This window comes from Stegodyphus dumicola, chromosome X2 (assembly GCF_044657685.1).
Source record: "Stegodyphus dumicola isolate Sdum_Otavi_A_Nest chromosome X2, ASM4465768v1".
NCBI classification, from domain to species: Eukaryota; Metazoa; Arthropoda; class Arachnida; order Araneae; family Eresidae; genus Stegodyphus; species Stegodyphus dumicola.
This window is the reverse complement of record NC_140781.1, coordinates 139519933-139547596: the sequence shown is the minus strand read 5'-3', so window position 1 is coordinate 139547596 and position 27664 is coordinate 139519933. Positions and strand designations below refer to the sequence as shown.

Below are 27664 nucleotides of genomic sequence, written 5' to 3'. Positions count from 1 at the left end.
TAGTGGGCATCCGAGAGAAGTTATGTTTACTAATTAGTTATTTTATGAGGAATGCTGGTTAAATTTAAAAAGTGATTGACTGAGGTAGCTTGTCGTAATGAGACGGTTCACTGTAATCCAATTTTTTAAAGAATTTAAGCTGTTCTTAATTAATTAAGATAATATAAAGAAATATCATTAAAAGTGTTATATAAGCACATGTTTAAAACATCTATTAAAATAATTTTTATAAGCTTTTTAAGAGCATGATTATGATTTTAAAAGAAATGTTTTTTTCTTTATTTAGGAGACATGGTTTACAAAGAGGAGAAAAACCATTCATTTTTTCCAAGCAGTCGAAACGAATTTTTATGAAATGTTTATTAAATTATATTATGTTATTTTTTAATTAATTCTTTTTTTCAGGTTTTATGTAAAGTTTATGAATTAATTAATAAATTATTTCTACTTCTGTATTTTAATTAGCATATTAGTTGCTTCATAGTGTTTCACAATAAAATTTTAATTCAATAAACTTCTTAATTAACATGCTGTAATATAGAGAGAGCATAAAGTTTGTTTTCTGTTGTCACATGTTTATTTCACAATTTTGTATGCGAATCTCGAAATTTATAATAACTAGGAATACTTTTTAGTATCACTTTCGAAATGGTAAATATTAAGCTTAGATTTATTACATATTATGTTTGTAAAAAATTATAGGTAAAATTAAAATGCATTAAATTTTAAGCTAAACTGAAGTATTAATTTTAGAAATAAATTTCTTAAAGGCATAATTGTATTAAGAATTTTAAGGGAAACAAGGCTTTAAAAATTAAGGTCAGTTGGCAAAGTTTTATGCTTATTCAAAAAGCATGACATTAGGTTTTTAAGGAAAGACTTCTATCTGTTAATTCAAAGGAAATTATTTGAAGGTAAGTAAAAAAGTTATGCATTATTTCAAACAATAGCAGACTGTTGACAAACACTGAGTGCAGATAAGAATAAAAAAATTAGTTAGACGTTGTAATTCAAGCGTATGAACAAAATTTGAATTCCTTGTAGTAACAAAATGAAGTTCATTGCTATGTTGAATTCTTTAATTTACTGAAAATGTCATTTTTTAGAAGGAGAGAATATATTTTTGAAATATGAAGAACAGCTGTTCTGAGTTCTTCATAGAAATATTTCACAAAATGTCTTTTACTGTAATAATATGATCATATCAACATGCAACACGTTTACTCATATAAGTTAAATCTAAAGCAACATGTGTCTATTTTAGCTAAAATTACTAAAAAGAAAGTTCTAGAACATATCTTATTAACTGACACTAAAACATGCAAATAAAACATACTATTTTTTTCAGCTATTTTACAAGGCAAATATAAGGAGTAGCATATCAATTTGAACTTTTAAATTAATCAAAATGATAATATGAAAGGCCTTTCAATAATATCAGACATAAGTTTCCCTTCATAAAACAAAAATACTCTGCAACAGACTAATGTTACTTTTTGAAAAAAGAACATTGCTGTTGAAAGCACATCTTTTAAATTAATGCTATTCTGAGGTCAAATTGACTAATTTAAAAAGCCAAACTATTATGCTTCACTTGCATATATCTGTATAATGATATACACATGCAGATATTGTTTTACTCAAAAAATCTTGATTTCAGTATATTTTATTATAATAAGCATAATTTTAGACAAAAAAATCTATTACTTTTATAGACGTATCCTTTAGTATTATCTATGAAAAATATATTCTACACACATAATTACTTAATGGGATATTAGAAGGAAATAATCTGAAACCTTTACAGATACAACCATTGGAATTTTACGTAAGAAAAGTATCTTCTACTCACATAATAACTTGCTATAATAATACACGCAAATAACCTGTAACAGTTACAGATATATCTGTTGAGATTTTACATGAGAAAAACATGTTCTTTTTATATAATTATTTGCTGTAATATTACACGCAAATAATCTGTAACCATTACAGATATATCGTTTGGGATTTTACATGAGAAAAACATGTTCTTTTTACATAATTATTTGCTGTAATATTACACGCAAATAATCTGTAACCATTACAGATATATCGTTTGGGAATTTACACGAGAAAAATATGTTCTACTTACATAACTATATGCTGTGATATTACAAGAAAAAGATCTGTAACCATTACAGGCAAAACTCTTGTAATGTTACAAAGAAAACACCTGTTTCTGTTACTCAAATAACCCATGGCATCCCAGTTTCCATGAGTTTTCTTAGTAACCTTACAGATTTTTTTTTTTACAGTGTATTGAAATTGAAGTTTCGTGTTTTATCAAACAGTAGAATTATTTTGTAGTTTATTATTTAAAGATCAAGATAGTCAATGATATTTTGCGAATGATTAGTTTTACTAAGAGTAAGGCCCTTTGGCTAAATCTCTGAGTTTTGAATCTTATTAAAATTGTTAAATGTAATAATATCATCTATATATCTGTAAGTGTGCGCGTAGTAATTTAAATCTTGTTGTTGTAAAGTTTTTTGAAAAGGTAAATTCTTTCATGAATAAAAAGATATTACAAACGGAAGTACTCGAACGTACGCCCATTGAGATACATCTGACTATATACCAAGTGATAAAAAAATCTCATGTACGGATAAAGCCGGTCATGGAGCTCAGAGATTTAAAAAAAAAAAAAAAAAAGTGTTTCAACTGCGAAAAACATAATCTTTTGATATTTTTTTTACCATGTCAATATTTTGCTGCCAGTCCGAAATTCGGATAAAGTGCGAAAGGAAATTAAAAATACTTTCAAACATATTTAAGATGTCAGGTACATTTAAGCAGACATTAAAATCGAAATTTGCTTTTATGGTTTTATATTAAAATTTGATTTCTTACTAGCAAAGCATATGTGAAAGAAGACACATGTAAAAATCCGCTCTAGTGTCAAAGTTATATATTAAGAAGAAATACTTCTAAGGTTTCCGGTTTAAAGAGCCAAACTTTGGTTTTTTTATATTTGCGTTTAGCAAATGCCTCTTATTAAATCCCCCGAATTAAAATGCTTCCGTGTACGATTCCATGCAAATATATAGTTTCATATGATAGATATTTAGCTCATTTGCATCTCCCTCTATATATTTATTCATTTTAAGAAAGTAATATTTTTACAAAATTCCAAGGCAACTTCATTTTCCAATTAAGATTTCACATAAAGGGAGCTTTCCTGCTTGCGTGCGCGATTTCCCTGAACTACTTGATTAAAATTATAAGAAATTTTGATTAACTGCGTAACCACTGTACCTGTATAATTATTACGCTACTGATCTAAAACTGTTTAAAACTGTAACAAAAGTTGAAATCATAAAAATATCGACATCTCAATTTCCATTACCTCAGTTAAATTTATGATAATTTTGTATACAAAACTATTTAAATACATATAGTTAGGCATGTTTACAAGCTTTAAATTATGAGACATTCTTATATTTGTTTATTAAGAAAATAATACGCATTTACAGGATTTGAAGGTGATCGATGTCTTAGTATCTTAGAATTTTGCTTTAATGTAGTTCATATATTAATTTACTTGGTAGAATTCATGTCTTCTTGCTGATAAGTTGGATCTAACATTGCTTTTAAACTTCAATTAAAATTTAGCAGCACATTGCGCTAATTTATTCTTTTAGTACTAGCGTACTTTTTTCTCAACTCGTTGAATACTTCATTTCTCTTTAACCCCAAAACCATTGCTCAAAATTTAAAAAAAAAAAAAAAAAAAAAAGGATGTAGAGACCTTAGTTTAATTGGAAAAGCCGGAGAGATGAAAAAATAACAACGCCTTCACCGGGAATCGAGCCGCGGACCTCTGTAATACGCGCCCAGCGTGTAGACCACCACACCACGAAGGCACGCCAAGAAGAGGGGAGAAATACCTTATAAGAAGACCAACTGAATAAATCCTAAGTGAGTTTATAATGATCAATTACTACGTCTCAAGGGTAAAAATTTCACAAATTACCCTTAATTATGTTAAAAAAAATAATTGATTTAAAGAAATAAAAATAAAAACTCGTTACGTTTAAAGAAAATATACCTGTTCTTTTTTAACATATATCGCTTTAACTGTGCATAGCTTTTTGTGTTTGAGGGGAGGAAGCAAGCTAAAATCACTGATTTGTTTATATAATACTGCATGCATCAGTATTTATTACAATATTACGTGAATCACAAAAAAGGTATTTAAAATATTTAATATTCAGAATATAAAATAAAAGCACGAAATAAATTATTGAGGATGTCAAAATAGGTATATCAAATTTCAGACTCGTAAACCATAAAGACTCGTAAACCATTATAAAGGTACTGTTGAGCTTTAAAATGTGTTGTATTTGGGGGATATTTTCACATTTTAAATGCACCTCACTCTTTAAAAGTATTTAACATTCTTTACATGATAACATTTATATATAATATTAACACTGTTAATATTAACACTTTGTATATATATTTGTGCACTCGAGAAGCTTAAAATTTTAAAAAGCTAATTAGTAATCATAGCTGTTGTTTCAAGTTATAGAAAAATAATCGAGATGTGGTTTTTCGCGAACAGCGAAGAATGTTTTATGCGCGCAAGTGTCCCAGCTTCTCGATTTGTGCGCAATATCGCACGCGCATGTGCCACTGAACAGGTTTTTTTTTACGATGGATAACACAATGTTGAAATAGTCAGTTGGGTATTTCTTGGCTTAATCCTAGTATACGGTGCACATGAGAGTTGGCGAAATTCGGGTTTAAGAGACTAATAAGCGCGCTAATTGTGGTAACCAATCCGATTTTGAATGCTCTGGAGGAGAGTGCATTTGGGAGCATTTTCGCGCATGCTCAATATATATTTTAAATTGATAAGTTTTGATTGGTGCAGATGGAAGAGAAGAATTATTTCAAACCATTGTTTGAAGTTCCGTTAATCTTCAGTCTTCGGCTGAACTGAATGAGAAAGGATAACGTATGTTCAGGTAAAATTTATTTATCTTTTATTTTTTGTATTTTTTAAAATAACAGTAGTGGTTCCGCCGAGTTTCTGATAGGTTAATATTTTTTAATTAATCGGTTTTTGGTCAGATACTGAATATGATTTTAGTTTGATAACGTCTTTTATTCTACAGTTCGAGTTGCTAACGTATTTTGTTCTACAGTTCTATTTGCTAACGTATTTTGTTTTTACAGTTGAATAACGTTACTTTTCGATTATGATGTGCAGTGCTATGAATTGCGAATATTTAAACACGAAATTTTTTTGGAAGTTAGAACTGGAAGGAAAGCTTGCTGTAATTCAATGGGCAGTAGATGCCGGATTGCTGCCGAATTTTAAAAATCGCGCCGTGGCCGCACCATATACTAGGATTTGGAAGGAACGTGGAGTGCTGTTAAGCGTGGGATGAAGGGGACGAAAAAGGTAAGCGAAGAGTTTGACTCTTATTTGGCAGAATATATGAGGCGGCGCCTGGAAAATAATAAATCGTCATCCGAAAAAATGAAAGACTTTATATTTGCAATAAAAGCAATATATCCGTCACCCGAGTTTGAGGGCCATGGCATTTGAGTTATGATATAGACCCTAAAACATATGTGACACTGAGACATGGTATTTAATTTATTATATTTGATATGTGAATGTTTTGTATTTGTTGCGATGCATGTTGAAAATTATATTTTTATTTGTTATAAAGTCTGTTAAAAATTATTTTCAATTTCTAAATGCTTGCTTTTTTTCTTGTGTCTCACCGTATGCTTAGGACTTATTATCTTATGATTATCATTTTGTTTACTTTTTTTGCCAACTCAAACTTGTGGCGACGCTTTACTTTGAGGTTGCCAAAAATTTGGCGACAAAAGTAAACGCATCATTTTGGTATTGGCGACAATTTTAAAAATCGCGCCAAGGCCGCACCTAGGATTTTACCTATTTCTTAACTGTTTCTCCTTTTCGGATATAGAACAAAATCATCGCTGCTCATTTTGAAGGTAAGTACAGTTTTTGTCCAGAAAGAATCTTACGGTAGCGTCTTCGTCATTAGGTAATTGCCAAATTGTGTTATGCATCGTACTTAAAAAAATGGCGAAACATGGCAAAAAAACAACGGTTTTGCAGATGTTGAAGTAACATATTCAGTTTTGTCGACTTTATTTTTAAATAAAATGTTTTTTTGAGACACTTAAAGAATTCGAAGCAGTGCATTTGTAATTTTGCACAATTACAGTTTTAAAATTTTGGCTTTCTAAAAAGATGCTTCAAAATGTATTCACTTCTTCACACTTTTATGCAGTAAACCCATACATTCACACTGGAAAATCATTATGCCTTATTTTGATTACGAAATTTTATATCCCGTGAAACAGGCATATTTCAACAATTCACCTGATAAGAAACATAAAATAAATTGAAGAATATTAAATATGAGAACGTCTATTAACGCTTAAATAGTTTTATATTGCAACTTAAAAAAAAAAAAAAAAAAAAAAAATCAGGTTTTTCAAAATCAAAATTATTTATAACGTAAAAACCTTTTTCTTAAGTCTATGATACAAATACTCTTATTAAAACTGCACATAATATAATTTTTTTCACTGTACTAAACATAGAGAATTTTTATAACTACATAAATTTTAAACTTCTCCTTTTGTCATGTTTAGAAGAAAAGTTACTGCTACCAGTTTTTCTGTATACTATCTTTCATGCACCAGATAAAGATTAATTTAAAAGCTCAAAAATTTTAACTTTTATAAATACTTATCAGATTTAATGTTTGATTTTAATACAGGTACTAAGCTTTCTTTCGAAATCATTCAGTCTTTGTTTATCATGGTAATCAGGGCAATAAAATAAAACAACTAAACTGCAAATGAAATATGTTGTTAAATTCTGAATTGAGTTTTATATTTACTATAATAATTTATAGTTTGTTGATACGAATACATATATAATAAAAATTTTTTCTGGATGAAAGCCATGCTTGTAATCAAATTTGTAGAAAGGAGCTGTTAATCAGAAATTTCAGTTTTATTATTATTATTGATACGAATATGTGCAATAAAAAGTTTTTTAGAATGAAAGCTATGCTTGTAATAAAATTTGTACAATGTAGCTGTTAATCAGAAATTTCAGTTTTTTTATTTTTATTTATTTATTTATTTATTTTTTATTGTTGATACGACTACATACAATAAGAGGTTTTTCAGAATGAAAGCCATGCTTGTAATCAAATTTGTACAATGTAGCTGTTAATCAGAAATTTCAGTTTTTTTAAAATTAATTTATCCATAATTCTTTATTCAAAATGTAACCAAAGGAAAGTACAGATTTACTGTAAATGAAATTATAGTTGGTTGTTCATATTCTTTCTTCTTCAAATCGAAAATGTGATAAATGATATAAAAATTTGAAAAACACATAACTTGCTGTGATGGATTTAATTAACAGCACAAACTGTTTTAGAATGCTAAGCTGTGTATTTCTTTAACAAATATTTTATTGAACCACCTCGTGGAACAAAAAAAGTTTAAGGGAAAAATTATGCGGAAAAACTGCTTTGTTTAGCAATGGAAAACTGTATGTTCAAGATGATTGGATTTCGACGGAAGAGATATAATTCCAGACCCCTCCCTGAAATCTTGAAGCATAAATGGCACCAAAGGGAAGTACAGATTTTAAAATTTATGCAAATAATTATGCAGTAATTGGAAAGATGTTCGCTTTAGTCCATGATAAGAAGCTTCAACTTCACAGCGTTGACTGAGAAAAACGATTCGTGTTTACTCATCCTAACGATTAAATACATTAAAGAATCCTTGAGTTAAATAATACAGGTAGTACTACTGCGCATGCGTAGGATTCTAAGGGATTGGGAGAAAGCCAAATTTTATTTCGAAATTGGACACGAGGTGGTGTTCTCTGGAAAACGTATAAAGACCAGTTTTCAAGACTTTTCATGGAGGTAGGAAAGGGAGGAGGGGCCATTCTGCGCTAGAAGTGAAGCACTGCTTTGAAGCTTGGGTCACCAGACGGGGTGTTCTTTGTTTACATTCAGAAGCTCGGCTTGACAAGATTCTGATAGTATTTCGACACACGACAGTTCCATAGAAATCGAAAAAGGGACACTCTCGCATGAAAGAAACATTCATAGTGTGATGGATAATAGCAATTTGTATAGTTTACTGACATTTACGCAAAAATCACATCTTGGTTATTTTTCGATAACTAACAACAGCGATTTTGATTATGAATTTGTTTTATAAAATTCTAAGCTGTTGCACTACAAAAATATAGATTTTAAGAAAATTGCTAAAAGAGATCTGCCAAAATTTATTTTCTAGAAGATTTGAAAAGTTTGAAACTTGATGGCTAAATGTAAATATAAAATTATGTATGTTAAAATATTTGTAATTAGGCACATAGGTCAGATTAAGTTTTTAATAAATAGAGTAATGCATGCAAGGGCTATATGCCTAAAGAGAGAGATGCCATCGTGGAGGAATTTTGAAGAAAAACTGACTTTCGAGTGGGTATTAAAAATAATATTTATAATTTTGATTCAAATTATATTCATATATATTTTTTATGTAAAACTTTCGGGTGTATGCTAAATTAGTGTAAATTACACGAAAAATACAGTGAATGCACAGAAATTAAAGATTTGCACATGCCGGAAATGATAAATAGGAAATATGTATGGGTATTTATGCATGTGCTTGCAAAAAGCATGTATCTGCCTTTGACAAAATACTTAAATGTTCATTAAATTATTTATAAATGTATTTGAAATGAAGAATTTATTCACTTATAAACAACTGTGAAAGTACTGTGAAGAAATCTAATGATTAAATTTATCTAATTTATAATGATTATAAATGTTATCTAAATATATAATAACCTTAATATTGAATTGTAAACATAAATTGAAATCCTGTTGACAAATACGTTATAAAACTATTTAATCAAGAATTGTTCGTATTGGAAAGCAATCTGTTAAAAGGTATTGTAAAGCAAATGCTATGAGATGCGCACTTAAGAACGTAATAAAGAGTTTTGGAATATGTGGTTGAAATGAAGGGTAAAAAAAAAAAAAAAAAAAAAAAAAAAAAAAAAATCTGATAAGTATAATTAAAAGAATTATTCCCTTTACATTTTATAATAACTCAGTTACAAATTTTAAATAATACTTAAAAAAAAAAAAAAAAAACTTATTTTATTCCCTTTCAGAAATGTTCAGAGAAAGTCAAATACTATTTAATACCTATTTAATTATTAGGAATTAGCGAAATACTCATTTAAAGTATTTCGCTAATTCCTAATAATTCTCTTAATTTAAAATGAACCGAATAGAGCATTAATAATAAATTGACTTACATTTTTCGATTTAAAAGAAGCCAAAAAATCATGTCATATTTAAGAAAGTATTTTAGGAAGAAGCTCTATAAATAGAAAAGAAATAATGCATAATTTTAATATTAATAATACAATAAACTTTGATCTTAATTTTTGTACCTTAACCGAATAAAATCGAATTACCTTAATTTTTTTTTCTAATGTAATTAACGAAAACTTGTGAAAATATTTCATTCAAATTAAACCATTCTGAGAAAACTGTCCTGTAAAAAGTATAGCATTTAATTCCGTTCAGAATGAAATGTTGTTTAAAAATATGTTGTTTTCACATACTTAGGACTCTGAAGTGTTGTAGAAAAAGAAAATATATACATTTATATGTATATTTACGACGTAATTACAAAATATTTACACCCGAACGCGTCAAATCCCATAGAACTCAATGGTAAATGACCCAATGTTTTGGTCACCACGTAGGGATCGCCGGTGCTTCAGAGCGTGGCCTTCGAGAAACAAGGCCCTACAGCTCAGTGACGTTGAGCGTGTGACGTCATTCCAGAGAGTGCATCCCTTCTTGGGGTGAAGAGTGCACCCCTTCGTGGGGTGAGGGCAACGCTGGGTCAAAGGTTTTCAGTCGCCATTGCTTCGAAAGAAGAGGTTGAACTGAAATTCTTGACCTAAAATCTTGAGATATTAACTGCATTCCGGATTTTCCTGCAGCTGGATATATTAAATTTGAGGTTTTTGGCAATTTGTGAGTGGTTCCAGAAACAATATAATGCCTTACATGTGCTCAGTGCCGCGATGTAACGGCAATTACAAATCTGAACCTAAAGTGCACATTTTCGCTTTTCCTAATGATGCCGATCTGAAAAGTGGATCCGTGCAATAAAGCGAAAGGACTTCATTCCAACTAAAAATAGCAGGGTGAGCTTTTATTCTTATGATTTCATTGATATTCAAAGAAAAATTAAGTAAATTAAATATTTAATATGTTTAATATGTCTGTTTTTAAACCCAAAATCATTTCCAATGAAAAACTAGTGATAAATATAATAGTAAACAATAACTAGTGTAAAATATAAAAGTATACAATAAATCCTTGCCAATGTAAATAAGCAGTATATTAAGCTTTTGTTTCCTGCAATTTGTCTTAAAGTGAATTCTATAATTTTTTTAATAAATGCATGTTGCTTCATAAATTGCATGTGAATATTTTAATGAGTAATTAAGTTCATAATACTATAGTATTATTTAATGTATAATAAATTTTACTTCATATACTGCAGATTAAATATTCAGTAGAAAATTCAGTGCTTAATATAAAGCAATAATCGGGAAAATATAACAAAATCTGGAACTTAAAATAGCATTTGTAATATTTAATTTATCTCGACTTTTATTTTAAAACCACTTGTCATTGTAAGTTTTAGAGATATGAAAGTAATAATGTTTTTAATTTAAAAATTCAAATTCGTGTGCTTATAATATTTTAAGGGAACACATTACCCTTTCAACTCTTTTTTTTGTCACATGTTCAAGTTTATTCTGAAAATTGTAATTAACATTATATCTAAAAAAAATTATAAAAAAATATCGTTAAACCAGTTGTTTATATAACATAGAACTATTTTTTAAAAAATTTCATTTTTATAAATTTGTTATTACGTTTTTTATATTAATATTTTTGCTTTAAATAGCGGTTTTTTTTTTTTTTTTTTTTTTTTTGTGTGTGTGTGTGTGTGTGTGTGTGTTTGTGTATTCCTTGAAAATGTAAACAAAACTGTGCTTGGAATACTGTATGCTTCTGTTACAAGATTTAATGAAACATTTTGTTGTCATGATTAGGAAAAAATAGAAAAAAAGGAAATCTTATTAATTTAAATAATTTTTCAAAAATAACTATTGAAGGTGCAGTTTTGAGATTTTCCATATGTATTTTAAAAAGTTGCAGTTTAGCCTATAAAAAAATTCGATAGTTTGACGATATTGTTTAGTACTGTGTCCCCTTAAAGAGCTGTTTGAATGAAATGATATTAGAATTCACTGTATAATGACGTGTTTAAAAATAATTCTTCTTAAATGTGTTTCAATTGTTTCATTTTCGGGATATGTAGGTATGCGAGCTCCATTTTCAGCCAGCTGACATCATACGTGAGGCAAGGGCTTTCGATGAAAAAACTGGGAAAGATACTATATCAGTATGCTTGAAGGTTCCGAGATTAGTAAAAGGTGGAGTGCCATCATCGATTATGATTAATTGCCCATCATATTTGACTACTTCGAAAGCAATCCGTAAAGATCCTGTGACAAAAAAGATAGAGCTAGAGAATAAAAATCTTGCTACCGCTATTCAAAGAAGCATGAAGGAAAAGCAAAAGTATGATGAAGACAGAGAACTGCTAAGTTTGAACGATTTATGCAATAAGAAAAATATGCTACAGCTTTCGGATTTCTGGAAATTTTTGAAAATTGAAGATTATGTCTTGATTTTTAATATTCAAGATGAACCTGTACCTCAAATACAATATTCCATAAAGATTAATCATGAAATGTTGGTACAAGCATTTTCTAATAATGCTTCTTTGAAAAATATTGGTAAATTAAAATTTCCCATGAAAATTACTAACATAAATATGCTAAATGAAGTCTTAAATTAAACATGCTAGCAGTAATGAAGATGAAGTCATAAGATTAAAACTCCTTGCTGCATTAAATACACTCTCTGATATTAACTGCATTGATAATGAAAAAGAAAATATTATTAAATTTATAATTGAACAAATCTCAATTCTTCTCCAAACTTCGAAAAGGTATAATCCAGATATACTAATTTTTGCCTCTATATGTTTCTATATATCACCTCAGTTGTACAAATTTTTGAGACAAAGTGGATACATTTTACTTCCACATCCAAATACCATTCGTAATATTAATTTAAAGCACAATGTTGATCCTAAACAAGAACAAATGGATTATAATTTCTTATTGTACACAAAACAGAAATTCGGATTTTTAAATGAAAGTGATAAAAAGGTAGTTTTACTAATAGATGAAATTCATGTAAAATCTTATTTTGATTATAAAGGGCGTAATTTAACGGGAATGGCTCAGATACCTGAAGTCTTAAAGCATGATATTTAATTAAATGCTAAGATAGTATCACTTATTTAATAATTTCCTGTTTACTTTACGTCGGAATAACATAAAATTAGCTTTTACTAATAAATAAGCGCGCAGTGGAATCGCTCGCTTTCAGTGGAGAAGAAACGTTTCTTCGCACTCCATACGGTGACGTCACGATAAAGCTGGACGGCCTTGTTTCTCGAAGGCCACGTTCAGAGCAGGGTACGGAGAAACTTGTTTAGGGCGACTCCATCTTACTTCCTACCTCCATGAGACTTTTGGGGGGGGGGCTGGGTTCAGGTTGTCGCTGACTACCGGAGTATCGGATATTTAGGTGTGTGTGTGTGTGTGTGTGGTAGGGGGATTATTCGATTGATCTTTTGCTTTTAAGGCCTGTGGAAATAACTTCTTGATGTCACGATTAAACGACCTTTAATACCGCCAGTTGGTGATAGGGATTTACTATCTATAAATGTATCCGTTGCCTCCTGTGTCAGTTACCGCTTGCTGTCGTGTTCACGTTAGTATTAGCACTGTTAGTTGTCTTATGATTAATATTATTTTTTCATTTAATATTATTTTACAGGTGAAATTCTGAAGTATGCATATTTTTTTATCGAATACAAAATTTCGCATGAAAAATAAGTCATAATGCTTTTCAAGGAAAATAATAGCAGCAGTCCTCAGACTTAACCGTCTACAGTTTTCCCTTCAGTTAAAATTTTGCAGAATTAAAAGTTAGTAGATCTTTTCTTTCTCTGTGTTATGCAGTTAATACGTTAAAAATTGAGTGTTGACCATGAACAGTTGCTTCTGTGACTGACATAGCGTTAGCTTATGAGTTGGTTTTCATAAAATAGTGTTTAATTTATCCTGAAGTATGTTTATCAGTAATTTTATATTATTTTCCTGGCTGGTTAAACTGCATTAGCATTTAAAAGAAAAGAGTTTATTCTAATATAAACGTCCATGGAAAGAACGAATAAAATTAATAGTAATTACAAAATTTACTAAAGATTCTTTAATCTTCTAATTGTAATGTTACTTAATTACAAAACTGTTATGCCTACAAAATTTTTGAAGCGTTTAATTCGTTTGACGCCCATTCAATAAACATTCCTATTAGATATAACAGCAAAATATTATGTTTTATCCCTTTTATTTTGAAATAAAATGTTCAGATATTTAAAGGTAATTAAAATTTTGGGCTTCTAAATAGTTTTTAAAATTTATTTGGATTCTTAGTGCTGTTATGAAATAAACTCATACAGTCACTTATGATGATAAATTTTATGAGACTTAAATGCCTTACTTTGATTAGAAAATTTTAGGTTCGGTGAAAAAATATTTATTTTGATAATTCATTTAAAAAGGCACATGAAATAAAACGCAGAACATTAAATGTAAGAAGGTTTTTGAAGGCTTAAATACGCCAGTTTATAATAAAGCCGCGTACTTGAATTTTCAAAGATCAAAATTTTTCATAAAAGTAAAGAAGTTCTAAAACATTACCATTGCTTTACATTTATTGCTTTCAGACATAAATATCATCTCCATATAACAGCGTTTAAATCTAGTATATGAAGATTCGGATTAAAATTGTATATGATAATTTTGTTACACTGTACCAAATACAGAAGGAATTTGAACTGCAGAAATTTTAAACGCCTTTTTAATATTTATTAATAAGAAGGTTTTGTTCTATAAACCGTCAAACAGTTTTAATTATTTCGTTAATTCTGCAGTATTGAAGTTTAAAAAGGTATTTAGAACAAATATGCTTTCATTTTGAGAGTCTGATAAAAACTCCAAGAATTTTAACAGAATAGGATAATTCAGAAGGCCTTTCAAAAAGGTAAAAATAAGTATCAGGTCAGTATTTTAACCCATTATTAAAATAAGCCTTTTACGTTATAAATTTAACTTCAGTAAAAAAAAAAAAAAAAAAATTGCTAAATGGTCGCAGAGGTTTTTTGAAACTACCCGTAACAAGCGCATGGAGTTCAAACTTAGAAAATACCAAGTATAAAACAGCAGTTTATGTACAACCAGTGCAAAAACTGCTGAATGGTCGCTGAAGTTTATGTTTGTAAGTTAAATTTAATCTTAATAATTTATTCAGTTTGAATATACATTCTCTAGTTACGTGAATTGTCTTTGACCTTATAAAAATTCATGTACATACACAATAAATATATTCTATCATTGATGTGATTAAAACTATGCTGCCATAACGAGAAAAAATGCGTAAATAGTGGCATGCAAGGAACTGTTACATTCTTCCGTGTGTGCGTTTCTGGCGTAAGTGGTTAGCACGTCCAGCTGTAAATGGAAGATCCGTGGTTCGGATTGGGAAGTTATAGCTGATTTTTCATGTTTTCGTGTCCGAAATGTATATCGGGCTATACAATGGCGCCCGAATTAAAGTGTGAGAGATTTGCTCGACTGGGTCTTTTGGCACTCCGCGATCCAAATATGCAAGTAAAATTGAAAGCTGCGAATTTTAAATGCATTCAGCACCTTTCATCATTTGATCTTTTAATAATTAAACATGTGGAAATGAAACTGAGTCTGATGTGAAACAGATGAGCATTGAGGCAATCCTGTCCAGTTCAAATAGGGAATGGTGATTCTAAATGATTGGTAATCAAATAATTATCTTACGGAATTACAAATGGACTCTTAACTAATAAAAACATCTTATCTTAACCAGGATTCAAATGCCAAAGTTTTAAGTTCTATATGCCTATCACGTGCATCATGTGTAACCTTAAAGTGAGTTCGATTGAGACTGATTGACAGCGTATATTAAGCATTTAACGGAGAGCCCCACGGACGAAGAAACACATTTCAGTTAATAGCTGTTTATGTTCTAAAAAGAAAATCATATGTATCTCGATGCCTTAGCCGTTTTCAGTGAAAGTATTTTGTGTATTTTAGCTTTAAATAAAATTACCAGTCATTTCTATAAATAACTGATAAGATATCTGCTAAAATTTCAAAACTTTTCTCATGCAAGAATTTTAACTTTCTTTTCTTTTTCGTAGGGCCCGTAAAAATTAAAGATTAATATTCTAAACATAGTTTCTCAACCCATTCCATTCTGTATTCTAAAACTGTGCCAACTCGTCCTCTGCTATCCCCATTTTCCGTTATTCGTACCGGAATTCGTACTCGTTCCATTCGTTTCACTAAGTCATTATTGACACAGGGAACATTAAACGATAAATGCCAAATGGCATGTAACTCAACTGGTGTATGAAAACATTTCTAACAAAGGTTTAATTTTTGATAAGTAATGACAAGGGATTTGTCAATTTTTAAAATTGCTTTTGTACAAAAGGCAATCAGTAAATACATTTCACTATCAAACAGCATTTCATTAGCACTGTGTAATGTTTATGTAACCTTGCTTAACTTTTAATTCTGGGTATACCTTCAGAGTATCAGAAAAATTTAATGGAAATTAAAAAAAACAAAATATTCTCCGTGTGTGCGTTTCTGGCGTAAGTGGTTAGCACGTCCAGCTGTAAATGGAAGATCCGTGGTTCGGATTGGGAAGTTATAGCTGATTTTTCATGTTTTCGTGTCCGAAATGTATATCGGGCTATACAATGGCGCCCGAATTAAAGTGTGATTTTTATTAAACCAATTGCAAATTTTCTTTTAAAACAGTAAGTACTTATACTTTTATGTGCAATTGACTTAAAAGGCAATAAGTATTTTTAAAAGTCTGTTGAAATTAAATTACTAGACTTATAAGATGGACTTGTATTTTTTGACATTTTTTAGATTGGGTACTTAAATTGGTAGAGTTATATTACTAGACTCTGTTGTCTACTAGACTTGTAAGACATCAAGTACTTTTAAGTACTTATGCTTTTACTTCTCAGTTAATTTCTTTCAACGATATTATATGCCATTAAATCAGTTTTTACTTAGTGATTCACCAATATAATTAAGTTTCATATCAGCAAAGTGTTGATTAATCGCAGAAAAAAATGCTCAATTTAACCGATAAAAATTCAGAGTAGCCCATACAGTTGTAGAGACATTAGGTTATAATGGAAGGAGTCATGAAAAATGAGCAATGCCTTCACCGGGAATAGAATTGCGGACCTCTGGATACGCGCCCAGCGTGCAGATCATCACACCACGAAGGCATTCTAGGAAGGCGGGAGAAATACAGTTATGGGTTATTAGTTGAAATATAGCTAATGTCATCCCGCATATTTCTGAATACTATAAAGTAGAATAATATCATAAAAGCATTTATTTCTTTTATTAAAAATAGTATAAAGAAAAAGCACAGAATTAAACAAAGCATATCCTTTTTGGAGCTTTGTATTTTTAACATTTAAGTTAGATTTAATTGCAGTTTTCAAAAAGATAGATTTGACATCCATTTTAGCATATATTTTTGGCATGATCTTAAATGGATTGACTTGTCAAGTAGAGGGAGCTCTTAAAAAAGTCATTTTGCTCATTATCTTTAAAATAGTATTTAAAGTATAAAGCTAAAGTTGCATATTTAGAAACATAGGTTGAAAAGCCGACTTGTCTCAAGTGTGTAGCAAATTGTGTTTTTGGAAAGAGGCAATACTCTCAGTTTTCAATCGAGTGTAAACCAGCCAGTTTTTCAATATGCCCAAGTTGTTCTTCCTGTCTCGCATAAATGTTTATCGTAGTGGGAATAGTGAACACCTTGAGCGTGTACGAAATGTATTAAAAAAATTAATGAATTTACTTCGATTTCAGTTTAACAGAATTTGATATCTTTTGTGTAGTTTATTATTATAATTTTTTAAAAAATGCTCCACGGAATGTTATCTGTTAATCATATGACATGTATGTATTTGAAGTATTTAAAAAGCACAGAATTATAAATGCAGTAAAAATAAGTGCTTTCGTGCTTTCTTTAAATTTAAATTTCAAATTCATAAATAATATAGCATTATAAGAAATAATACAAAAATATAATTAATTTTTAATTTTTTTAAATGTTATCTTTATTTTGCTCATTGTATGAAGATATTTAGTAATTTTATGCAGGGAAGAATGTATAGAAAAAGCAAAATTGTACAAATGCTGAATGTGAAAGAAAAGTTTCAGTTATGTTGTAAGGATCTTAAGTTTTACTAACGTTTATTTTCTTTTAAATCTTTACTATCACTTCTTATTTTCTACTTCCGGCCAGAATTAAAAGCGTTAACTTATTTATGCAAAATTTGTCTGGCGAACGCCAAGTACTTAAGTTGTGGCTTTTTGCCAAGCGAGAGAGAGGAAGGAGTTAGTCGAAGCAGGCCGCTTACCTTAGAAGTTTTACTCAGTTGCTGGTTGCCTTCCAGGCCAGAGGTTTAACCCTCTTGATAATTTTAAACGTATTGTAGTGTTAACAGTTCTCTGTACTACATACGGCTTCCCTGTTAATATAAGGCCAATCTTCCACGTTTATTATTCCAAATTTAAGTTAGAGTTTAGTTATATTTTTTATATTCTTACGTTCAGACCACAAGTAGTTGGTCTCTGTATTCCGAAGTACGGAAGTTATTGTAAAGAGTGAAGAATAAAGGGTTTTGTATACCCTTCCTGTGTATCTTGTCTACTTCCCACAGTTATTGAACATAGCTTTAGTAAGCTCCCTGTTCCGAGTCAGGTCTGTGCATCTTCCCAAAGAAAGTAAGACGGAACATTGAACCTGATAGTGGCGCCCAACGAAGAAGAATAACCATGGCCGAGTTTCAAGAAGAACCTGTGCTGCCTGCAGAAGCGGCTCAGAATCCAGAAATGCCAGCTGCCGCCCTGGAAGGATTTGGTTACATTGTCCAGACCATGCGCGCTTCGATGAAACCAGAAGCAACATTTAATGGAAACTCACCGGTAACCAGTTTTTTGGAAAAATTGGATGACCACTTCATGCTCTACCCCGTGCACGAGTTTCAAAAAGTTACCTTAGCTACCAGCGCTTTGAGGGGCCAAGTGCTTAACTGGTTCAAATGTATAGGCAGAAGTCTCTTTGGTCAAGCAGGCAGTCCCACCTATACTTACGAGAATTTTAAGACTGCCCTAGTAAAAGCCTTCCCTGTCGTAAGGGATCGTGAGAAATTAGAAACGGAACTTTTCAGCATATATCAGCAAAGAATCGAAAATCTCTCAAGCTTTATTCTAAGAAAAATTCACGTCTTCAAACTCTTGTATGGAAACCGTCCGGATCCTGAGATAATTCAAGTGATTTTGCCGAGGTTACTTCCCCAAGTGCAAGACTTTATTGAATTAAGAAATCCGACTACATTGGAAAAATTATTTGAGCTAGCAATCCAGTTTGAAAGTAGAAGAACGGCGGACATTGAAAGAAGACGCCAATATCAACAACGAAACCAATTTGGTGCGTCACGACCACAGCAAAGTCAAGCACACGGCTACGGAAGCAAAGCGAATCAGTGGGCAAGGAAACCCGAGCATTCAAAAACAGCCGGCGAACGTCGACAGTTCAATAGCAACCCAGGAAAAAAGTCTCAAGGCCAGTGGAAAAAGAAGGAAAGCATGGAAACAAAAAAGGATTTAAACTAAAACGGATTTCCGCTGACGGGAGGGTGCGGAAATCCGAAGGCCAAGAAAACCCCTCTTCCTACAAGTTAAATACAGTAATGGTGAAAATTTGACTCTTCCGAAGATTGAAGTGTTGGTGAATAATATCCCAGCCACCGCACTCCTGGATACAGGCGCGCAGTGTTCCTGTGTGGCAGAAGATTTTTTTAGGAAGTATTTTCGTAAATATCGCATATATAATTCGGGTAATACGACAGTGTTAGCTGCGCAAGGAGAAAGATGTAAGTGCATAGGTAAATTACCACTATACATCCGTATCAAGGACGAACAAGTAAAGGTTATGTTTTTCATAGTAAAGAATCTGCAAGCACATATTATCTTAGGAATAGATTTTCTTTCAGAGGCACAAGCAACGCTGGATTTTAATGAAGCGTCCCTTAAGCTGACGATGAAACCAGTTCGAGAAGAAAAGGCTGAACCGCCGATGTTAAACCTTGACCACCTGCCTAATGAAGAGCAACGAAGAATCCGACAAGTGGTAAGTGAATTTGCTTCGTTATTTAGTGATATTCCAGGATTTACTCAGGTTACTAACCATAGTATTGACACCGGAGATTCAATGCCAGTTCGCCACAAAGCATACCGGTATGATAAGAATAAGGAAAAAATTATAGAATGGCATATCACCGATATGCTACGTAAAAAGATCATAACGCCCATCTCAAGTAGTTATGCTAGCCCGGTGGGGTTTATGTAAGAAAAATAATCACTATCCATTGACACATCCAAAAAGGTGGAGATTCGCGATGCACTACCGTAAATTAAACTCCATAACTAAATATCCGGTATATCCGTTACCTATTATTGAAGAAATTCGAAGGAACATAACATCAACCAAATATATGACGACTTTAGACTTAACGACTGGTTATTTTCAAATAGGGGTTAGGCCTGAGGACGTGCCTAAGACTGCTTTTATAACCAAGTCTGGCACTTATGCATTTCTGCGTATGCCGTTTGGCCTTTCAGCGGCACCGGCAACATTTCAGCGATGTATGGACATTGTGTTAAGGCCTGTTCTTGGAAAGTCCACATTTATCTATTTAGACGATATCATTATTACTAGTGATAATCTCGACCAACATGTACAGGATTTAAGACAGGTGTTTTCTTCATTAAATGAGGCCGGTCTAAATGTTAATGTCGAAAAGTGCAAATTTGCAGCCCCTGAATTAAAATATTTAGGTTACAAAATACCTCAGAAAGGAATCGAGACAGACGAATAAAAAATAATTGCTGTACAAAAGTATCCTCCGCCAAATACGGCGAAGAAGCTCTCTTCTTTTCTAGGACTTTATTCATATTATAGGTCCTTTATAAAAGATTTTGCAGCTATTGCTGAACCATTGTTAAAATTAAAAAGGAAAAAGGCAAGATTCTCGTGGACGGCCGAAGCCAATAGTGCGTTCGAAAAATTAAAGTAAGCATTAACGCAAGCCCCTGTGTTGAAATTTCCTGCAAAGGATGAGAATTTAGAAATTTCAGCGGATGCTTCGGATTATGCGGTAGGAGCGGTACTTTCACAAAATCAGCAGCCCGTGGCATTTTTTAGCCGAACTTTAAATCAAACACAAAGAAACTATTCAGCGACTGAGAGAGAGGCACTTGCAGTTCTGTTAGCAGTGCAAAAGTTCCGAGTCTATTTTGGAAGGGCGCCAATAACAGTGTACTCTGATCATGCGGCGGTAACTAGATTGTACTCAGGGAAAAACTTATCCCCAAGGTTAACAATATGGGCACTCAAGTTACAAGAGTATAATCTGGTAATCAAGCACACCCTCGGAAAGGAAAATATCGTAGCAGATGCCCTATCCAGAATAAAAATAGATGAAGAAGGTAATACTGTAAAGGTGGCAATGCTCACAGCATATACGATACCTTTCCGAGAAACTGTAATAACCGAACTGGGTAAGGATCCTGAGTTTGGAAGCATTTATGAGTATTTAAAGGATCCTGAAAATTTTAGCCACCAAGATATTGTAGCGATAAGAAATAGGGCGGCCCATTACGAACTAATAGATGGTCTATTATTTTATACAAAAACTACAAATTCCAAGAACGAATTTCGACCTGTTATCCCAGCTAGTCTTAGAGTAAATATCCTGCAGGAGTTGCATGACAGCCCTTTAGCTTCTCATGCTGGTATTCGAAAAACTATACAACGCGTATACGAGGCAGTCTATTTTCCTGAACTGCAAAAGTTAACAAGGGCGTATGTCCAGTCCTGCCCAACATGTCAAGCAGTTAATTATATTAATTTCCGCCGGCCGGGTTTCTAAATAGTATTAAATCCGAATTTCCAAATGAAATAATTGGCATCGATTTATTGGGCCCTTTCCCAAAAAGTCAGTTAAATAAAAGTCGCTATCTCCTTGTTATGGTTGATCATTTTAGTAAGTGGACCGAAATTGTTCCCTTAAAACGAGCCTCCGCGAAAGTAGTTACTGATTCTATTTTAAATAAATATATTTTAAAATACGGGGCGCCCCTAAAAGTTATATCGGATAATGGTCCTCAATTTGTAAGTAATGTATTTGAAGACATGTGCTAAAAACTGGGCATACGTCATTTAAAAATGGTCCCGTATCGGCCGCAGTCAAATATAGCGGAACGGGTGAGTGAGTGAGTGAGCGCCACCAAGGAAGACCACTGACCTGGCCTTAGCCTCACAGTGTGTTATCTTCCTGGCAGAAACCATCTACTCTCTGCTCCATCCTGCTCCGGGAACGCAGCCGAATAGACGGCTAAGAGCCTCATAAAGTCTACATATAAGCTTGGATGTTGTTGTACGGGGAAAGAGTATCCTGTTAGGAACTACTTAAAATTAAGCAAAGAAGCAATCAAAAGACTGTTAAGAATCGCTGTTAGAATAGACAGAAACTTGTGTTAGATAAAGTAAAGATAGAAGGACTTTGCCTGAAAAATTAACTGCCGTGGATTTTCTGGACTTGCTAAATGTCTACATGCGGGTGCTTATCGTGACACAACCGTCATATCTTTATGGGGCTTCTGTGAAATCGTTGGTCCTGCATGGAGGAAAGTTGTAACCTATTAAATTATTGCACATAGTAAACTTAAAAAAAAATAAATAAAAAATAAAATAATAATAAAGAGAGAGATTAAAAGATGAATAAAAAAATCCTAGCGCCCAAACATAATTTAACGCAGTTTACTTCCCATGTGCCTGACTCTTATGTAAGAACATTTAAAAGATTGTGTACCTGTTATCACTAAGATAACAAATTCCTGCATAATTTAGTTCTTTGCGCATACTTAAACTGTAGTTGTTTTACAAATTGAACCATTCACCTACATTTTCTTTCGTAGTACTTGCAGACAGGATAATACATACATAAGTACAAAACTGAATATTAAAGTGAAAAAGTAACATGATACTGAGTACAGAAATACAGAAAGCTGATCCCTAATGCCTGCATACATAACACTTAAAAATGCATACATAATACATGAAAACTAAAAATAAAACTGATAAGCATAATACATAAAACTGATCATTAAGTACTGCTATGTAGTCTAAATCCTAGCCAAGTACGAACTGACCTTCATAGTACATGCTGAGAAGGAATAAATACAGACTTGAGTACTTTAAAGTGAACATAAACAGAAAAGTACAGCACCATACTCAGTAAAACTGATATCTGATTCCAAACACTTGAATACATAATGCTGATACATAATTACAAAGAGAAACTTACCTACATTAATTCCATAGTTAGTTTTATCACCTTAGAACATGCACATAATTTATACAAAACATAATTAAGCACGTAATGCTGATCACTAGGGAAGAGATTCAAACATGCAATTGATCACATAAATACAGATATTTCTTCCCTAAAATTTGCATAAAAAATTGAATATTTATTAAAATTAAGAAGGCAAAAATGCCATACCAATAATAATATCATTCATAAACTTGAGGTGATAACATAAGTTGACCTTGCCCTTCTTGAACCTATTTATCACAAACTTGTAATTTAAATACACGATTAGTAAGTGTAGGAAAAACTCATTGCTGTTGAAGATTTTACTGGCACGATCTGGTCTTGCGAGTCCTAGACCTGTACATTAATTGCAAAAGTAAACATTATAAAGAATATAGGCAGGTTGTTGCCATAGTCCTAATTATCTAAGTTAGTCTTGGGTTGAGAGGTTCGAGGTGTGTGCCCAGATTGATTTAGCGTGATTTATACATTTTATGATTCAGAGCGCTAAGCACTTGATTATTTCTATTTGGGGACACTTATCGTCGTATTAGAGAATACTTTCTCTGACAATGGCTGATTACCGCTTGTAGCTTTTTATTTGCTGTTTTGTTTGTTCTCATATTTGCCGCCCATTGTGGCCAGTAAGCTTGACTTGGCTTTCTTATATGGTACTGTGCCGTGTTTGTGCAGTGGAAGACGTAGTGGTCTGGATCCCCCACCTCTCCACATTGACATCTTTCTGTGTCACTCAGGCTGAATCTATGCAGATAGGTCAGGAATGGGCCATGACCTGTATAAAACTGTGTCTGACTACCACTATTGCAGTTTAACTCTAGCGTTGTTTTTGGGAAGAACATATACGTTCTCCTTCCTGTATCTGCTGTGTCCCATCTGGCTTGCCATCTATCTATCAGTTGTTTTAGAGTGATCTTTTTGAGATGAGACCTAGGTAATTTATCTGGCAGTTCTGTTCTTGAGACCTCCTTTGCCGCTTCTTTTGCCAGGGTGTCTGCTTCCTCATTGCCTTTAATGCCCACGTGAGCCGGAACCCACGTGAGGCATGGCCTTTCTGATGGTGGAAGACTGAGGAGGATTTTTCTAATTTCTTGGACATACTGGCTTCTACTTTTGTAACCTTTGATTGCGTCAAGGCTAGAGGCAGAATCACTGTAAATAGTAATGTGGAGAAGTCTGTTCCTCTTCACATAATTAATTGCTGCTTTAAGTGCTGCCAGCTCAGCTTGGAATACTGAGTTCCTACTGCCAAGTCTTCTTTTCCATTTATACACAGCTGTATTACCTTTTAGAACGCAGAAGGCACTGCCAGTACCCGTCTCGGTTTTTGAGCCATCTGTAAATATAGCTGTGTGGTTATCTTTTGGTGTCACATAGTGGCCTAGAATACACTTTTTTAGATGTGTTTCAGCCGGATGTCCTTGAGTCACTGGCTTGTGCTTTTCAAAGTCTTCAGCAAAGTGGTGTTGTTCCCATAGAACTCCATCCTCACCTAGCCTTAACACTCTTGCAATTAACGACTCCCTTTCCGCTTGCAGGTCTAGCGGAGGAATTCCTGCTAGAACCTGCAGAGCTGTCGTTGAAGTAGTTCTGTAGCCCTTGCAGATGAGCAAGAGTTGCAGCCTTTGCATGGACAGAAGTAATTTACGCATGCTTACGTTGAGTGTATTTCCCCAGATCGCTACGCCGTAGAGAACAGTTATTTCTGTTATTGCTTGGTACCACCTCTTAAGCACCCATGGTGGTGCTCCCCACTGCAGTCCTGTTGTGCGTAGCATTGTGTTTGTGAGTGCGATACATCTTTTCCTGAGTTCTTTTAAGTGGGGAATCCAAGAGAGATTATTGTTGAGGATAAATCCTAGGTATTTTATGTTTGAAGAGCATTTTATTGAGCTACCGTTGAGTCTAATGGTAGGATTTCTTTTCATTACTCTTTTACGCCCTATAAATAGCATGGTAGTTTTTTCTGCTGAGATCGTAAGTTTATGTGTTTGTGCCCACTCTAAGAACCTATTTAGTGCATTTTGTGTAATTTTCTCGATATTCTTTCTTCCCGAAGTTACTAGAAGGAAATCATCCGCAAAAGCCTGCAGATGTATTTCGCTCTCCATCTCAAAAATTTGGAACGCTGAATTAGCTACTAGGTTCCACAGGGTTGGCCCTAGACAGGAACCCTGTGGACAGCCTTTCTCCAGTTTATGCTGGGTTATTCCATCGTTTGTAGTTACTTGGACTTGTCTGTCTTCAAGATAGCTCCTTATCAACTTTAAGATCTGAATTGGGCAGTTGATTGAATCTAATTCTTTTGTTACATCAGGCCACCAGACATTATCGAAGGCTCCCTTTATGTCAATAGATATTACTATTGAGTGATTGTCTTCCTCTCTGTTCTTTTTCAGCACTTTCAGGAGATCTGCTACTGCCTGTTCCGTAGATATTCCTTCACGAAAGCCATACTGTTTTTTATTAATTACTGAACTTTTATTCAGGAAATAATTTAGCCTCATTAGAATGATTTTTTCTAGAACTTTGCTAATTGTGGGAAGGAGACTTACCGGGCGGTAGGAGGTCGGATCCGAGGGATCTTTCCCCTTTTTGTGAAACAGAGCGATCTCTGCCAGCTTCATATCTTTCGGAAAGTGTCCTACTTTCCAGCATGCTTTGCAGACTGAGTGGATCAGCTCTGGAAACTCATTATGCAATGCCTTGAGTATTATATTGTCTAGGCCATCCGGCCCCGGTGCCTTTTTCCTTGCCAAACCATTTATTATTAGGTCTACCTCCTCTATTGTTGGTGGGAGATAGTCTCCATTTATGGAAGACCAGAATTTTTCCTGAAACTGCGTCCTTATTAATGTATGCATTTCTGAGTCATTGGCGGGATCATCTGAAGGAAAAACCGTTTTCAGTATTACCGAAAGAATATTTCTTGTATTTGGTGCGTCAGGGGCCACATTCGCAGTCAATTGAGTCGGTCTAAAGACCTTACCTGCGGCTATTTTTTGTATTTTCCCAAAAATTTCCGGTATTCTACTACAGTGTTCCTGCCAGGAGTCGGATTTGGCCTTTATTATCTGTAGTTTGTATTGCGCAAGTGCCTTCTTGTACGTCTGCATTTTTGGTCCCTTTGTATGGAATCTGTTTCTGACTGTGCCAGTCTTCTGAGCGCCCGAATTCTGCTTCTGTTTGCCGTTAGTTTGTCATTCCACCAGGAAAGTTCTTTCTTCTGGCTGGGTGTTTTTTTCTTATACGTTTGTTTTGCTGCACTTGTTAGAGTTCCAATTAAATGCCTGTAGGCATCATTCAGTCCGTCTATGGTGTTGCTTGCTTGGAAGTTGAAAATCAATTGACCTACATAAGAACGAAGCAAATTAAGGAACTTCTGATGTCCTCCATAAGCTGTCTTGAACCTCTGTTTCAGAGTATAAGTTAACTGAGCGCCCATTAGATAGCTGATTATTCTGTGGTCGCTCAGAGAGGGAATGTCCATAACATGCCATTCCGACATTTGATTTGCTAATTGGGAAGATACCATGGTTAAATCCGGCCAACCTTCCGCCCTTATAGTGCGAAAGGTGAGCGGTGAGTCTGACGTGTTTATGATGCTTAATCTGTTTGTCATTGCATATTCTAAAACCATTTTGCCTCTTACGTTTTCCACTCGCGCCCCCCATAAGGGACTTGAAGCATTGAAATCACCTGCTAATAAGATTTGGTTGTTCCCTTTTCTGACGACAGTGCTGATTTCTATTAATAGTGGATCTAATTCCTCACTTGGTGGAAAGTACACATTAGTAATTTGAAGGTGTCCCGTAGTTGTCTCTAGTTTAATGGTAACTGAGTGTTGCGTCTGAGATGTAAGGAGGGGAGATAGCGGACCATTATAAATTATGACAGCCTGTTGAGAGGTTGACTGGAACGTCTTGCTTGTGGGTGGAATTCCTGGCAGATGACTATGTGCTAAGTACGGCTCTTGTATGAGGGCGATATCGGCATTTTCCTTTGTCATAATATCCATGAAGTTAAGTGTTGCAGATCTAGCTCTCTGCAGGTTTGCTTGGAGAAACCTGAGTCCTGTGACTTGTTGGCGGAATTGGTTACTGCCTACATCCGTTGTTGCTGTGTTTTGCTGCCTCGTTGCAGTTCCTGTCGGTACACAGGACATTTTGAAGAACTTGCCAGATGACTTGCGTCAAAGTCTGTGCTATTATGCGTATTGGAGTGAACACAATTCGCACAATTTTCCTCTTCTGCCGTACACTCTTGTGTTAAATGACCTTTTCCGCACTTAGTACAGGCTGGTGGGAATCTGCAGTTTTTACTTAGGTGGCCAAAGGTTTGGCAGTTGTAGCAGCGGGTTATTTTTACGTATTCTCTAAACGGACACGAAGTAAATCCAATATAAACCCGCTTGTGGTCGAGAAGCCTGTCTTTGAAATCTGCTGTCACTTCCAGTATCCAATTACAGGTAGTTTCGTCCCTAGGTCTCGGGCCTTTTGGAAAGATAACTGGCGACCGCGTTTCTGGCAAAAGATCTTCAAATGCTGCTTTTATTTCGTCTGCCGTTATGTCACAGGGTACCCCAAATACTATAAGAGAGCTCCTAAACGGACGGGGAATCCTTAGTTCTAAGTGCTCTGTCAGCACGCTAGACTCTTCAATTACTTTTTTAAGTTTGTGCAGGTGTGTGGCTTCTTTGCACCTAATCAAGAGTTCTTTAGATCTCGTGGCCCTCACTTGCTGTATGTTGATGCCAAGCTTATGAGGTTTGATGTTGTTTAGAACTTGCGCTTTCACACTATCT

General features: G+C 33.4%; 1 protein-coding gene across 3 annotated transcripts in view; it reads left to right on the top strand.

Moving 5' to 3' along the window:
- Window positions 1-4771: 4771 nt before the first annotated feature.
- The window catches only part of LOC118194278 (cytokine-like nuclear factor N-PAC), a 122418-nt gene continuing 99525 nt past the window's right edge, over window positions 4772-27664 (top strand). The window contains exon 1 of one of the 3 annotated variants that reach the window (XM_085808740.1): window positions 4772-5012. The gene's annotated coding sequence lies outside the window, so the exon portion shown is untranslated. Of the gene's footprint in view, window positions 5013-5924; window positions 6022-12880; window positions 13029-27664 lie in introns of those variants that run through there. The other 2 variants (XM_085808743.1, XM_085808742.1) reach the window with 2 other exon arrangements.